Source organism: Macrobrachium nipponense, chromosome 26, assembly GCF_015104395.2.
Source record: "Macrobrachium nipponense isolate FS-2020 chromosome 26, ASM1510439v2, whole genome shotgun sequence".
NCBI classification, from domain to species: domain Eukaryota; kingdom Metazoa; phylum Arthropoda; class Malacostraca; order Decapoda; family Palaemonidae; genus Macrobrachium; species Macrobrachium nipponense.
The window spans coordinates 73,213,619-73,231,118 of NC_087215.1; the positions used below are offsets into that span (position 1 = coordinate 73,213,619).

The window sequence follows — 17,500 nt, forward strand, 5'->3', positions numbered from 1 at the left end:
AGAAAAAAAAATGAAAGTGTAAATTCAAGAATTTCGTGTAAAATTAAAATTGGCCCTTCAAGGCAATTTCTATCAACAAACTTAAAAAGCGGCTTCACAAGTTCTTCCTTTTGATGCATAAGCATTAAACTTTCAAGTGAATTCTTCACCTCAAAATGAGACTGAAGATTATTGGTTTTGCTTATCACATATCGAGTTTTTTTCTTTTTTTAAATCAACTGGATCACAGTCTCAAAGCAAATAAACACAGGGATTATTGTATTCTAAAAGAAATCGCCGGAAAGTTTTAGATGTTATCACTCTGCTGAACACAAGTCCAATTTGAAATTTTCCTTTTAGCTTTCCGAAAATGATAGACGATTCTCCTTTGTGAAAAAAAAAAAAATCATCAGCGTGGCTCAGAAAAGACCTTAGGGGTATATATATGTGTGTGTGTGTGTGTGTTCTTCTGCAGGTCCTAACGAGGCCTGAGAGCCAGAGACTTGAAAATAAATACGGTAAATTCTACTCGTTTTCCCTCACAAGAATGGATATACTTATAACATGGTAGGCGGAGGTCATAACATTTAAGTTCTTCAAAAAAAAAAAAAAAAAAAAAAAATCTGAAAACGCATAATACTCAAGTAATATTATGTGAATACCACGCATACTGATTATATTTATATAATGCGATACATCAGTAGCACATAGCTTGAGAGATGGGTTGCTATCAATTTAATGTATATATATATATGTGTGTATATATCTATATATATTATATATTATATATTATATATATATATATATATATATATATAGACTGGTAGAAATATTGTTACAATAGATTTCCATCTAATAAAAGGAGCCCATAAAAACGCCAAAATATAGAAAGTAAGTATTATATTTCATAGACTGTTGTCTTTCTCTTCTGAAATATAGTACTTACTTTCTAAATATTGACATTTTTATGGCTCCTTTTAATATATATATATATATATATATATATATATTATATATATATATATATATATATATATATATATAATATATATATATATATATATATATATATATGTATATATATACGTATATACTAATAATAATAATAATAATAATAATAATAGAAATCACGACTATCGATTGAATTCTACGAGTATGCTTACATACATGCCACATGAATGGGTTTTCTAGCCTCTCCTAGCATCTTACCACCAAATTCATCGCTAAAATAGCCATCCACGTTTCCATTCAACGGTGGCTCAAAAGCGCCTTCGAAAAATAAAAGCAGGAACGAGATTCACATTAAGTTTGGTGGCAATATGCCTGAAGATTCTGGAGATCCTAGTCGTGTGACACTACCTTATGGAGGTTGAAAAGGCAGTAGATTTGATTTAGAAAACTTCGCTTTTATTAAGTTAATAAATATGTGCTACGTGTGAGTTTATTTTGTTATCATATAAACAAACAGATAATGCAGTGTTAAGGGTTTGTGTGTATTTACAAAACTAGATTATCGTTCTATATTCAGCTCACTATCTTTCTTCATGGAATATATAAATTCCTGAAAATTATAAGTACACACACACACACACACACACATACACAACACACACACACACACACACACACACACATATATATATATATATATATATATATAATATATATATATATATATATATATATATATATTTGTGTGTGTGTTCATATATCTTACCCTTTTGTAGGCGTGTCCATAATATATCCTTCAATCCAGACCTAGAACAATCTTATGGTGTCCATATAGGCTCAACTTAAGCTCTTAAGATCGAATTACATTAGACAGATAATTTTCCATTAGGTCATTTCTTTGCCAAAGACTCCAAAGTTCCCACAAGAGACACTTCAAAATGTTTTCTTGGAAATAGCTCAATGAAGGAAATGCAAAGGATTTCTCATAAAACAGACAAAAATTCGCGGTTGAATTATCAACGTGGAATTTTCTATGTCGACTTTATATCCTGAATAAATTGCTTTTAAATACTTTCATGTGTAGAATAGGTTACCCGTTATTTACATAAAGTTGATAACAACAATCTTTTTCATTAACAACGGCAGTATTAAGACTAAAAATGCGAGAGATTCTATAGAAGAGGAAATTATATCAGAATTAAGTAACAATAATTCCTTATCTTTATTTTGTCCCTATTCGTTTGTTCTTCGTTATCACCCAAAAAATATTTCCAAAATAGTTGGAAACGTCACTTCAAAAAATTAATATTGATAAAACTGGGTCAATTTTTCATTCTAAAGAAAATGTGAAAAAAATATTTATTTCTTTAAGGATGGAAATTGAAAAATATATATATCTGATTGAAAAATAGGGTTCTTACCTTGTGATAAGTATCCGGAGCTGCGTTGAAATCCCCGATAGGTCCTTTTTTATTTTATTTTTTTTTAACAGACGAAAATAAATATGAATCACGTTCTGTTACAGTAGTTCACATATAGAGAGCACTTCTGATTTTTCTTGAGATTGTTGTAAATCCAAAATCTTTCTCGTATAAATATTTTCAATAAATATTGTTTTTTTAATTAAATATTTAATTCTCTGTTTCACATTAGTCCAGTTTCTGAGGACAGAAATTTAAAGAGGTATTTTCAGGTTCCAGCGTATCGTACAACATGAAAGAAGTAAAATTCAGTGTTTATTTATCATGGTCTCATGACAACATTAAAAGAGATACGTAGATGTAAGGCAAATGAACTGATCTAAATAAAAACCTAATAATGAAGCATATTATAAATGAAGTAAAAAAAAAAAAGAAAAACGAGTTTATCAAGCGAAGTGTTTATCCAATGGAATATAATAAGTGGCAACAAGAGCGGAACTCCTGAGCAACGAACGAGCCTCCTGAAAACCACACAAACACATGTACACACATACGCACTCACACACACGCGAGCACTCACTCTCACTCTCGGTAAAAACGACGAGTTCGTCGGTGTTGCCTGCGAGGCGGTCGAAGAGCGAGTAGTACCCATAACCAGCGATCTCAGACACACGAGTCCAGTCGCTGCATAACCTCCATCTTACCCCTCCCCTCCCCCGACCCTCACCTCCCCATCTCCCCAGCCCTCTCCACTTTCACTCTTTCTGACCGACTGTTCGCACTACTTTACCTCCCCGCTACTCCATTTAGGCAAGGTCAGGTACACCCCCCAATCCGCTTGCTGGGTAGAGTCAGCTCCTTGGGCCCCGTCCTCCGACGAGGAAGAACCTCCCAGCCCGTGACTCCCACTACCTCAAATATTTTTTTGGGGGTGGGTGGGGGTGGCCACTGGAAATCCTCCAACACTCTAACTCAAGCCATTGATTTCAAGTGTTGAAGCCCTCTAGCTATCACGATGTACCAGTCAAATGACCTGCTGGTAATTCCTTAATCTATTTAATACATCTTTTCAATACAATCTCGCGTGGTCATAAGTCACAATGATATAATATCTAATCATTCACTTTCAGGGACCCTGAAAGTGAGTTACAGAGCTGCAGATAACTCCAGTGGCAAAAGCAGCGATGAATATAGGCTTGGAACGGGTCAGAAATCGCTCTAGTGTTAAGATAAAAGACCAACTTATTATCAACATCATTCAGAAGATGAAACCTACTCATATGGAACAAGGGCACCAAAGAGGCCAATAACATGAAATCGAAGTTTCCAAAGTATATGGTGGTCCTTAGGAGGAAGTAAGAGGAAAGAGGAAATACATAAAGAAGATATCCCACTTATTAAAATAAGAAAATTAAAATAATAAATATATTATTATTATTATTATTATTATTATTATTATTATTATTTAGCATGAAGGAAAGAGGTCTATCTTCCAAAGAGCGTATCAATACATTGCGATTTGATATGGATAAAGCCAATTGATTCTTTTTCTTTTGTTTCCAAGCCCTTGTAAAGTGCCAAAACTCATACTAACGACTGAACACGAACGATTTTGTAGGAATCTCGAATTGGAAGTTTTTTTTAAATTTGTGATAACTTACCCCCTGAAAATCTTTGAAGAAGTTCGGTAATTTTATTTATTTATATATATATATATATATATATATATATATATATATATATATATATATATATATATATCTGGTAGAAATGTTCTGTTACAACAGAATTCCATCTAATAAAAGGAGCCCATAAAAGCGCCAAAATATAGAGAGAAAATACTACATTTCAGAGGCTGCTGTCTCTCTCTTCAAGTAGATGAATCATAATCTACCTGAAGAGAGACACAGCCATCTCTGAAATATAGTATTTTCTCTCTATATTTTGGAGTTTTTATGGGCTCCTTTTATTATATATATATATATATATATATATATATATATATATATATATATATATATATATATATATATATAATATATATATATATATATATATATATATATATATATATATATATATATTGGGGGCATTGTCGAGGCACAAATACAGTTGAAAAGATGTGTATGTGTATGTGTATGTGTATGCGTGTTTGTCTGTGTTTGCGTGTGTGTATGAGTGCGTATTTTTAGCAGATCCTCGTATTGCAAAAGAGTCTTTGAATATAAAAAACAAACGTTCATAAAAGTAACATAATTCTAAAAATATGTTCATTTGTATCTACACTCAACCCAAAACCAGCTAAGGAGAAACCAGTTTTTATCCTCTCGCCTTAACAGTGAAAAGTAACCGAGATCGCTCTTATTCGGACCAGATGTATTGCAGCAGGTACCATAGGGTTACATGTATACATACACACACACACATATACTTAAGAAGGCTGATGGTCATTCAGCTATAATAATAATAATAATAATAATAATATTTCCAATATTATTATTATTATTATTATTATTATTATTATTATTATTATTATTATTATTATTATTATTATTATTATTATTATTATTATCGTCGAAGCAAGATAACCTTTATTTCCATCAACCTCACGTTTGATTTAGTGAAAGTATTTACCAACCCGAATAAATAATACGTCCCGTATTAAAAGAACGAATTTAAAGTCTAATTATTCGGTAATTTTAACGTGCAATATCTCATCCTTCTGAAAGTTCGGCTGTTAATCACATTCCGTAAGATATAACGAGGTGAAAGGTGAAAGTTTTTGAAAGTTTCAGCAATATGTTTTAGGATTTTTCTGGTGCGTATGTATGTGTGTGTTTAGGTGTTTGTGTGTTTGCATTGAGAGAGAGAGAGATAGAGAGAGAGAGAGAGAGAGAGAGAGAGAGAGAGAATAAAATCTACGGATATTTTGCAACTACTATGGAGCAATTTCCATCAAGAATCACAGATGCAGGGATAGCTCATCTTTCTTGGTTATACAACATTCAGAGGTCCACACCAGGTCCCCTAATCCATTTCACACTTAAGCAAACTTACGGAAATATTCTGTGCTAGCATAAGGCCGTCTGAATCAGTATCAACTACCACCGGCGCAACAGTCGCTCATTAACTGCTTCCAGGTAGATCAGATTAGTGCACTTTTGTATTATTGTCAGGAATTATCGCGTTTTTTTGTAAATATATATTTCATATATACATTATATATGTATATATATGATGTATATATATGATCTATATAATATATATATATATTAATATATATATCTATATCTATAGATTATATATATGTATGATGGGATACCAATAAATCAGCGAAAGTTAGGAACGTGATAAATCCATAAATAAAGATAAATGCCACGAAGGAAAAATAAACGAAGGAGTCTGCGAGATCTTTCGGCTGAAAAGCCCTTTACTGAAGCAGCTACTGACAAAAATACGAGAAAAGACAATACAAGAAGGTTTCGTATAACTGACAGATAGGGATTATAAAAGGATTAGTGCCTAGAATCCGACACACCTGGAAGATAAGAAACCTTCCCAAACAAGCATAAACAAAGGGTGCAATTAAAGGTTTAAGACAATCATCTCAGATACAATCTCCAGACAATTAAAGGATTATAGGTGACAGCTATACGGAACCTGGTAGACAAAACCATATTCACAAAAAAATGACAGACATACATTACAATAAAAATTTTTTAATAACTCTAAGGCAACTGAATTTTTATTTAAGTCGTAATTATATATTTTATGCTTGTTTGGGAAGGTTTCTTATCTTCCAGGTGTGTCGGATTCTAGGCACTAATCCTTTTATAATCCCTATCTGTCAGTTATACGAACCTTCTTGTATTGTCTTTTCTCGTATTTTTGTCAGTAGCTGCTTCAGTAAAGGGCTTTTCAGCCGAAAGATCTCGCAGACTCCTTCGTTTATTTTTCCTTCGTGGCATTTATCTTTATTTATATATATATGTATAGTATATATATATATATATATATATATATATATATATATATATATATATATGCATACACACACACTCATACATACATATATTATATATATATATATATATATATATATATATATATATATTGATCAGGATAAAAATTGTCTTATGATGTAATTCAACTCAAGAATAAAAGATAAAAATTCTTTATTGCATCAATAAAGCTAAACAACCAGGTTAGCAAAATTGATAAGGACATAAATAGCAAACTTCTCAGATAAATATAGATCTATCAGTCTATAAAGCATGATAGCTTGAAATATGATGAAAAAATATTAATTAGAGTCATGACTTCACCTGGTGATGATGCTTTCTCCCAACATAGCTAGCAAGCGACGTCGAATAAGTAATACACGAATATAACGCGTTTTATTCTTACGCTTGATATATGATATTTCACAATATCGGTTTCCAAAGCACGTTACTTCATACTCATTTGGGAATAAAAAATAAAAATAGAAATATTAGCATTATGTACACTGACTCAGTAACACACCAATGATGAAGATGGTGGTGCATATGACTTGCACTAGCAATTCATGTCTTGCAAATTCAATAATATATATATTTTCGATCACGTAAAATGTATTTCCAACATCTTACTCGTCGGAGCTACGCTGACTCATCCTATTACGTAGCGGGAAATATCTAATTCTTCTCGCAGCGTTTCCTGGGAATAAGAAACAATGGAAGCTTAAAGATGAAAATGCTTGAAAAATGAGGATTGAATTTTAACCCAGGGTTTTAACGAGGCGTGTTTTATTTGTCATATATTTCGATGACTATCTATAGTAGTCTGTGTACACATGTATTGGATTGGATCTGCGTAGGTATATTGAATCAGTAGCTGGGAGTGATATTTCTGAAGGCACTCTCTCGATGATATCGCATAACTGATGATATCGCATAACCGGTGCTTTCTGCCCACGTTTATGTCTCATCATTTCTTCGGGTTTACGGTCGTGGCAGAGATCTTGCCTAGAGATCGTGTTGGTCATGGTGATGACTAGATGCTTTCTTGGCTCAGTTATTACTGTGCTTCTATATGTATGTATGCATGTATGTCTGTATATATATATATATATATATTATATATATATATATATATATATATATATATATATATATATATATATATATATATATATATATATATTGTATATATATATATATATCTATATAATATATATATATGTATAGGATATAATATATATATATATATATATATATATATATTGTATATATATATATTAATATATTATATATATATATATTTTATATATATATTATATATATATATATATATATATAGTATATATATATATATATATATATATATATATACTTATATTAATATTATATATATATATATACAATATATAATATATATATATATATATATATATATATATATTATATATATATATATATATATATATATATAAATTCGAACACCGAACCACTCACTGCAACAAATGATGTTCTGGAATGCTACCCCATCCACTCTTGTATTTGAAGAGGCCCTACAATATCGTGTTCGAGCAAAATAGACCTGCTGTTACGATTTGCACTCAGCTTCGACCTCACAATGGGGAAACAACTTCCCTTTCAATAGACGTTTCCACAATTAGGAGGAAGAGGTGAGATCCTGTAGTCAGGAAGGAACTTTACCCTTAGCTGATCTCCGTCTTTTGTTGAGCCCTCCCCAATATTTTAAGGTCCCTCGCTAGGGGTCGAGTTACTATAGGTGTGCATCGTGGGTACTGTGAGTTTCTCCTGTATTATAACGTTTCCTCTTTTTAACATTGTTATCATTCTTATCTCTAACAGGTTCATTAAGGAATGCTGACAGCGTAGAGCTTACGTTACTAAAAATATTAATAAAAAAATGACACAATTACGATTCAAACGAAAGAACCATTGCAATTATTTTCCCAGTAGTATGTGGGGTAGTAGACATATTGGTATTGGTTGTATTAGTATTACTTTAAATTGCCACGATACACTAATATTCATAATACCCATTGCAGGTATTAATCACATTTTCTCTTACCAACAGCTACACATTCTCGTTGGTTCTTAAATGCTCGTGATTTATGAATGGGTTCTGTTTTTGCAGACAAATTCTTTCTTTAAGATGAGATTCAGTTGGACCCATTTTAGTAGTATTTCATTTTATATCAAATAATAATTATTCTATCTAAAATTTAGAGCAACTTGCTGAGCAAAATACTAACTGACGCTTCATCCGCGTGAACCGGATTCAGTGAAAATTATTTCTCTCTTAATAGTCCTTATTTTCCGTGCAAGCTACGAAACAGGCGCCACCCCAATGTATTCTAATCAAATGGAAAGTTTTCCTCGAGTCTCTTGCTAATTTTCTTCGTTGTCATCTTGCCAATTTCCGGAAACCATCCACATTTTTACTCCTGCCCCATTAACCAACAATTTTTTTCTTCACGGGATACATTACGAACGAGTGACAATGTCTGGCAGGTATTATTAGCCAGAAATCCAATCAAATTTTTTCGCAATAAATCACTCCTAAAATTGCTTCCCATCTCCTCGTCAATGCATCAACATGCAATAGATGGCGTAAGTGTGTTATGTGACCTGAGGCCATAATGTTATCAGACATCAGGTTACAGAATACCTGAGTCGTCGAATACCCGTGATTAGGGAAAGGTTACGATTCGATTGTCTCTTCTTTTTTCATTTATTCGGAATGTTCCTGATTTCCGTTTTATGTCATTTGTCATTACCACAAGACGAGAGATCATGCGACATCTATCAAGGGAAATATTGGCTGAGTGTCATTATTTGTCTGTTGTTGGTAATTACACATGACGAGGCTGAGAGCCATTCTTCTTTTTTTTTTTATACAATTCTGTAATTAGTCTGATTTCCTGTGACGAAAGAATAGCGTTTTGATGAGTAATGAATAATCTTGATGAATCAGAGAAATGATTGAAAAGAGTTTTTGATTAGCCAGACGCATTTAGCAGCCGTAATAAACTGAAGTTTTCTCTGTAAAATAGTTAGAGAAGTCAGAATGACAGGCGGAAGTTGGTATCCATATGTTTGAGCTATATAATAAAAAATGCATATCAAACCTTCCAGAAAAATTATGTTTCGGTGAAGGAGAGAGAGAGAGAGAGAGAGAGAGAGAGAGAGAGAGAGAGAGAGAGAGAGAGAGAGAGAGAGAGCTTATCATAGGATCTGATGATTTAAATTACATCAACTGAAATTTTCATTCATGACATCAAACTTTAATATTACCTAGAATAAAGAAAAAATATATTAAAAGAACACAACAAAAGAAAACTTATCCAAATTTCGCTTAAATCTTCTGACTTTCAATTTCTGTAACTGAGGTTTGATGGTGGTTTATAGTTACCCAGCCTTATTGACTAAGCACTGGGAACAAATTTTTTTGATAAAAAGGTCAAAGTCAAATTTTCAATTTTGACTGAAGACACCACTACAGCAGGAAACCACGGAACCCCATCAAGAAAAGCAGGCTTTTTGTTTATTAAAAAAAAAAATCCGTATGTTTGAAATTAGACGTCAGAGAGAGAGAGAGAGAGAGAGAGAGAGAGAGAGAGAGAGAGAGAGAGAGAGAGCTGACGCTCTCTCCAGTTGAAAGTCACTTGCTGCACATGAAAGAAAAATAATCTGGCCAAATGAAGCCGGATACGAGCTTTGATGGGCCATATTCACCCTATGAAATCCACGAGCCATGGTCTGGATTACAGATCATGGATCGAAGGAGGGAATTCTGCGACCAGCAATGAACGTGACAAAACTTCTGTGGAAAAAGGGGTAGAAGAAGACGTATCATTGTTATTGGACACAGAGGTGAATGTAGTTCCCAATATCTATAAAGAATTGGACAATATTTATAGTAGCTAAGCTTTGAAGGGTTGCTTTTTCTATACATATTAGAAACTTTAATGTTTATGTTTGAGTATATTGGACGTGGAAATTCCCACACCTACCAAAATTTGGAGATTTAAGCTTGCCTTAAATAGTTCCTTTTTTTTTCTTTTTTTTTTTGAGAGAGAGAGAGATAATAATTATACTTAAATATTTCTTTTTTCATTTTTTGAGATGATTACAATTTTACTTTCACTACTCCCTTCTATCTTTGATCACATACACAGTTAACTACATGTGTCTACGCGTGAGCGCACACACACATACACACACACACACACACACACACACATAGAGCTGGAATGAATTTGCTCTTCGCTTGGAATTTTGTTGATCAGAAGATTCCACAACTGCACTGAGCACTAGTTCCATATTTTCGCTATAGCCAAAATTAAACTCGTGATTATTGGAGTTTTCGTATGTTACGTAAACATATTTTTAACACACTTACATTTATTACCCATTACCGTAAGTTATTAAAGTAATTCATACTTAATTGCATAGGATGTTCTTATTCTTCTGTGCAATTGTGCAGATTGCCGGTAGAGCAAGAAGAAGAAGAGGAAAAAACCGAACCAGGCGTCGACCGGTGATGTATCACCGCGTTCGTGTCTTATGGCTGTTTGACCGGCCCAGCATAGGAGCTGTTTATGAGCGAGAAATGGATACTTTCAGGTCGTGAATTATAAGGTAGTACCCACCTACCACCTGCAGGAGAAATGTTACGGGTCAGTGAGCTGGTGTTGCTGACCAGCTATTGGCTCCACACCTTCCTTCCTCTCCCGTGGCGATCTGAAGGTAGGCTGGAGGAGCTTTGGTCTACTTGGGAGAGAGAGAGAGAGAGAGAGAGAGAGAGAGAGAGAGAGAGAGAGAGAGAGAGAAGGGGGCTCTTGGAAATGCTCAAGTCATTAAAGAGAGACAAAAACTGAGAGAGGATTGGAGATTCTTCATTCTTCTTGAGAGAGAGAGAGAGAGGAGAGAGAGAGAGAGAGAGAGAGAGAGAGGATTGGAGATTCTTCAGCTCTTGAGAGAGAGAGAGAGAGAGAGGATTGGAGATTCTTCATTCTTCTTGAGAGAGAGAGAGAGAGAGAGAGAGAGAGAGAGAGAGAGAGAGAGGTTGGACCAGTCTAGGGACAGAGGAGATAAGGCTGTGCTAACCATCAGAGAGAGAGAGACAGAGAGAGAGAGAGACAGAGAGAGGAGAAAAACCTGAGAGAGAAAGAGAGAGAGAGAGAGAGAGGGTGGTTTAGAAATGCTTAAATCTATTAGAGAGAAAGACATACAGAGAATGTTAAAAAAAATATAAACTTAGGCTTTACCGTCTTCACATTTCCTTCTCACTTTCCCACCTTTAGTTTCCCTCAAGTTTCTTGTGTACATAGGTGTCCTATACAAATCGCGAAATCTCGATTCTTGTTTACATAGGAGAGGATCTTCAGTAGCAGCTGTTCAGACATCTTCATCAGGTGAGGTTTCAGAGGCAAAGTTAATGATTGGGAGAAGGTTTTTCAACACTGCAATGGGAGTTTCATGGGAAATTTGTTTTTATTAATCAATTACGTAATTAGTTAATTGATTAATTAAGATATTTATTTTTTTATTTATTTAATTATAGTTACTTCTATGCAAATCAGTGTAAGAGAAGGAATAGAGGATATAGAATTTTTTCTGTTGGTATTACATATATATATATATATATATATATATATATATATATATATATATGTGTGTGTGTGTGTGTGTGTGTGTGTGTGTGTGTGTGTGTGTGTGTGTGTGTGTGTAATACCAACAGAAAAAATTCTATATCCTCCATTCCTTCTCTTACACTGATTTGCATAGAAATAACTATAAACAAATAAATAAATTTCTATAAATTATATATATAAAAGCATCATCAATCTCAGCATCTGTCCACATCACACTATTGAGAGACTTCACACTGATCTAATTATCTGCAGCACTAACACCATCTTTAAAATATTTATAGGTAGCCTCAACCCTTGTTTTCATTTTCACACCAAATCATCCCCTTTCGAATTCAATTCCTCCGAAGTATGTAACACATAATGCAAGATGAAAATTGGACCAGAACCACAGTTGACTTTTCCCACTGAAAGCTGGCCATTCAGACGTGTGGATCCTTTCACCCCATTCCCAAGACACATCACAGTCCCCTGGTAGTTTCTCTCATTCAACTTGACTGCGATTTTTCGTTTCTTTTTCTTTCTCTCTTTCCTCTTGTTGAAGATGCAGTAGACACCTCAAGACTTATACGACGGGGATTTGTGCACGCAACGAAGGAAACGTGAAATATCTCTCAGATATTATTAAGTTAAGAACATTTTCTGGGTACTTTGTTTTCAGTGAGGCATATAATCCTTTTACATGGTTCCATTTTTTAAGGCTTAAGGGCATGAGGTTACCCGTCCAATTGTTCTTCAATAAAACTTAATTCTGTCATCCTTTTTTTTATTGTTTCTGTAAACCTAGCTAGCTCTTGCTATAAACTATAACTTAGGTACTTACGGCTTCCTAAACCGTGACAGTGGCGGATACTGACACAAAAGAAATTTATACAGTCTCATATATCAGGGCAGGTGTCACTGTCATTATAGTAATCTATGTCACCCTTTTCTGTCATTATCTTTCTGTCACGTAATCCGTTTATTTTTTCTATAGAAAGGAGTAAACATATGGTCGTTCGAGTCAGCTTTTCAATACTTTGGTAAAACTACGTGGCCATCAGTGACTATCACTCGAATAGAAAGTGCATTTGGAAGCTGTTCGAGAGAGAAAATGATTGGAGAAATATCTGAAGAAACTTTTTGTCACCACTCAGTAACCTCACTTCACTTCGCTAAAGAGGAGTTGGCTCAGCAACCACTTCATGCGAGCAGCTTTTGTCTCCCTGGATACTTCTTCATTTTGATCACTTTTGCAGTGCTTCTACCTTCTTTGTTGCCTCACCTGCTCTATGATTCACTTCGTCTCTCATTCTGCATTTTCCTTGGATTTATCAGTGAACTTGATTCTCGTGGGCCAGCTACTCCCTTTCTTATTAATATTAATAATCATTTTCTATCTGTTTTCATCTCCTAATCTCGCGCTTGTAGTGTTTTCTTTTTTCAAAACCTACACTTCCATTCCTTCAAACATTTTTTTAGCATTTTTATTTGTTCTAGTTATTGCCAACATAATTGATACTCGTAGTTTATATCTGTATATCTACATTACTTTCACCACACCTTCCCTTTAATCAATTTTTGCATTTATCATTTACGTGCAAGAATATACAGAGTACGATCAGCAACGACTCACACGTATATAACAAAATGTTTTAGATCAACGTCTCCTAATTAGCTAAGCATTACCTAATCACGTGAAGAGGAACTAGCAGGTCTGTTTTCAAAAACGAAACCGTGTTAAGTAACATGGTATGACGCGCTTGCTTTTTGCATGCGTGTCGGAAAGCAATCAGTATTTTCTGCATTTTCCGTCTTTTTAAGGAAGCCACAAATGCGTTTTTAATAGGAACAGCTAACCCCCTAAATAGACATTGCGAAAATTTTTTGTCTGTTGGTGACTTGATCATATTAGCTGTGGTATTGATGTTTTTTCATATGCTAATGAAAGTTGCCCAGAAATAACATAGACAGTTACTGAGAACATTTTTTAAGGAAATAAGTTAGGTGTTTGTGAAGAGTTTATTTTTTTGATGTTCTAATCAAGGCGAGATGCATTTTCAGTTTTATGAGAGAGAGAGAGAGAGAGAGAGAGAGAGAGAGAGAGAGAGAGAGAGAGAGATTTATGTGTGATACAGAAAGGGTCTAGCACAAAGAGTTTGTTTGTGAGAGAAAACATGAAAGAAAAACGGGTAAAGAGAGAGAGAGAGAGAGAGAGGAGAGGAGAGAGAGAGAGAGAGAGAGAGAGAGAGAGAGAGAGAGAATGTATATTGTATAATTGTGACGGAAAGAGATATAGAAAGAGAGTGTGTGTACTTGTGTGTATGAGAGAGAGAGAGAGAGAGAGAGAGAGAGAGAGAGACTGTATATTGTATAATTGTGACGGAAAGAGGATATAGAAGAGAGTGTGTACTTGTGTGTATGAGAGAGAGAGGAGAGAGAAGAGAGAGAGAGAGAGAGAGAGAGAGAGAGAGAGAGAGTATATTTGTTTGAAAAAGAGTAAAAAAAGTCCGAAATAGAAAGGGAGATTATGTGTGTTGTGAGACAGACAGACATACAGACAGACAGACAGAGAATGTATATTGTGTGATTGTGACGGAAAGAGATATAGAAAGAGATTATGTGTACTTGTGTGTGTGTGTGAGAGAGAGAGAGAGAGAGAGAGAGAGAGAGAGAGAGAGAGAGAGAGAGAGAGAAAGAGAGAGAGAGTCATGACTGTGTGAGTGTATGGGATTCCTCTACATAAAGTCCTCCTCACGATCCAATGAGATCCTCCTGGTCGAGGCGTGACACGAAGCTTCTTGCAAAGGCTTTGGTTGCAACACCCGGAGACCGCCTGAGTAATGTTTGCAGCGGCGAGTATAAAACCGTTTAAAGATGCCACCTGACCTTGGAGCACCTTTGGCTGAAAGTGCGGGCATTGTGAGGCAACGCTGGAGCCCTGAATAAACCGTAATACTCAAGTTGTCATTCGCCTTGAATATCGAATGGATGGAACGGGCAAGGAGATTGATTTTTTACTCCAGCATAGAAACGTCTTAGCAGGAGAATATCTGTGTTTCTCGATTGGTATGTAATTTGATATACTATTTTTGAGAATGGATTAATGATATCATAGATATCATTTGTAACTGTTTGTAACTCGAATTTTGAAATTGTTGCTCTTACAAAGGCTAATACAGATTTCGCCTATTTTATGTCTGTCATTGTACGTTGATTTGATTTCTTAAGGATGCATCACTATTTTTTTTTTAGGAAAATTAAGATAGCAGGGAACACCTGTATACAAAATCTGATAGTTTGCACAGACATACATACGTACCTCTGCTCTGTACATATATGTGTGTGTATATATATACATGAAATGGGCAAACACACACACAGAAACACACGCACAGATATATATATATATATATATATATATATATATATATATATATATATATATATATATATATGTATAGATATATATGTGAGTGTAGTGTGTGTGTATGTATAGATATACATATATATGTATATTTATATATAATCTATATATATATATATATATTTAATTATATATCATATATAATAATATTATATCATTTATTTATATATATTATATATAATATCGTGTTGTGTGAGTGCGGTAAACATTCTTTTAGAGATTTATTCTGTATAGAAAGGTCAATAGACATATATAATATCCAATCCTAATAGACAAAATCAGTTTTAATGGTCAAAGAAAAATCTTTAAAAATGTTGATTTATTAGACGCTATGCAAAGAGGCGTGGGAAATTCACGTTTGTCTCGGTCGATTTATCTGACCGCAATTGTTAAAATTGACAGTTTCGCTGACCAGAAATTCGCAATAGTCCCATTTTTACGGAACTTATGTTACATTACACCGAATGTGACCTCTGTTTCCAAGCTGTTTGGTGAAATACACGTCTCGTGAATTTCTGGCAGTTTGTTGGCGTTGAACTTCAGACACGGCTATAAATAAATAAATGAATAAATGCATAAGAGCATATGAGAAGCTTTCAAGATGTTTGTTTATATTTTAGCCTGAAATGGAGGTATCTGTAATTTATGCAGATTAACTGCATACTTGCTGAAAGACCCGTTTGATGCTCATATATACGCTGTAAGTTTAGGGCTGAGTTTCCTTTGTATAACTGAGATTGTAGCTTGGAGTCATAGTTTGGAAAACATCAATCTTGAAATACAATCATCCCTAGTTTATGTGTCACAGGCAGATAGCAAAACCAGGCATTTCACGAACTGCCTGAAATTTCAGGCAGATAGCAAAACCAGGCATTTCACGTACTGCCTGGAATTTCAGGCAGATAGCGAAACCAGGCATTTTACGAACTGCCTGAAATATCGGGCAGATAGCGAAATCCACTTAGAAACATTTAATCCCCCCAGGGAATAGTACTAAACACGGTGAAACAGCGTAGTTGAGTCACTGGTTCGCCGTGTTTAGTACCCGCCCCCGCAGGGGATCAAATGTTCCTAAGTGCATTTCGCAATCTGCCTGAAACTTCAGTCATACAAAGAAAACTCATTTCGCTATCTGCCTTAAATTTCAGGCAGTTCGCGAAATGCATGATTTCGCTATCTGACTGTAATATAGATGCCAAATATATTATAACTACCTGCAACTCTGAGCGTGAAAGTGTCTCGTATCGGCGGCGAGACTGAGGTAGCTTTGCTATAATTCCACCTTTCAAACAGGTGCTGGAGCACGTGTCTATTATTACCTGTCTACCACTATCCCTCTAGGGGAGGCGAAACTCATTCTCGCTATTCACCTCAGAATGGCCACTTGATTTCAGTGGAATCATGATGACATTCCAGCCCGTAGCCCCTCCTCCTTCTCATTAGTCTTGGTCGTTGTTGATCTAAAGTTCTGGAATGGGGGCTATGAAGGAGCTTTAGTGTGTTTCCTAATGCCCAGTTCATTTCCTGTGATGGTAGGCTGTTTATTTTTGGCAAGTGACTTAACATTTGAAGCGAAAGAAATCGAAAGTTTGATGGGAAAATTATTTTGTTTCTCGGGAATTTTCTTTGCTGGTTCTTTAAGTAAAACAGAATTAGGTATCTATTTCCTCTTAGACACCATCATCATCGTCATGCCCACAGCTTTCACCGCTACTAATATTGCTACTTCTACCAGCATTGCTACTTTTATTAATGCTGAATGCAAAAATAGCAATGCGTGGACAGGTAATAATTATACCAGCATTAATAATAGTATTGCTAATACTTAAGCTTCTCGTTCTCATCACATAAACTCAAACACATCACTATCCGCACAAATAATAAGCAATTCTAAAAGTCTACGAAGAAACGAAAATTAAAATGATAATGTTAAAACAGGTTTATTTATATACAATTTCCTGAATTGAATTTTATGTTCTCGCGCCATTTTTCTTCGAAAATGCATCATCACCGACATCATAAACCAGTTTAATGGTCTTCCTTTAACTGCCGCAAATTTTTCTTCCTGTACAAAGG

The 17,500-nt window shown here is 34.5% G+C and overlaps 2 protein-coding genes across 3 annotated transcripts in view; one reads left to right on the forward strand and one right to left on the reverse strand.

Annotated features, from left to right (window-relative positions):
* LOC135200422 (mucin-2-like) overlaps nucleotides 1-2,994 on the reverse strand; it is a 234,632-nt gene extending 231,638 nt beyond the window's left edge. The window contains exons 1-2 of one of the 2 annotated variants that reach the window (XM_064229054.1): nucleotides 2,932-2,994; nucleotides 2,352-2,591 (exon numbers count right to left, since the gene is read on the reverse strand). The gene's annotated coding sequence lies outside the window, so the exon portion shown is untranslated. The remainder of the gene's footprint in view (nucleotides 1-2,351; nucleotides 2,592-2,931) is intronic. The other variant, XM_064229055.1, reaches the window with a different exon arrangement.
* The window catches only part of LOC135199730 (uncharacterized), a 183,711-nt gene that overhangs the window by 43,824 nt on the left and 122,387 nt on the right, over nucleotides 1-17,500 (forward strand). The gene's annotated exons all lie outside the window — the stretch shown is intronic.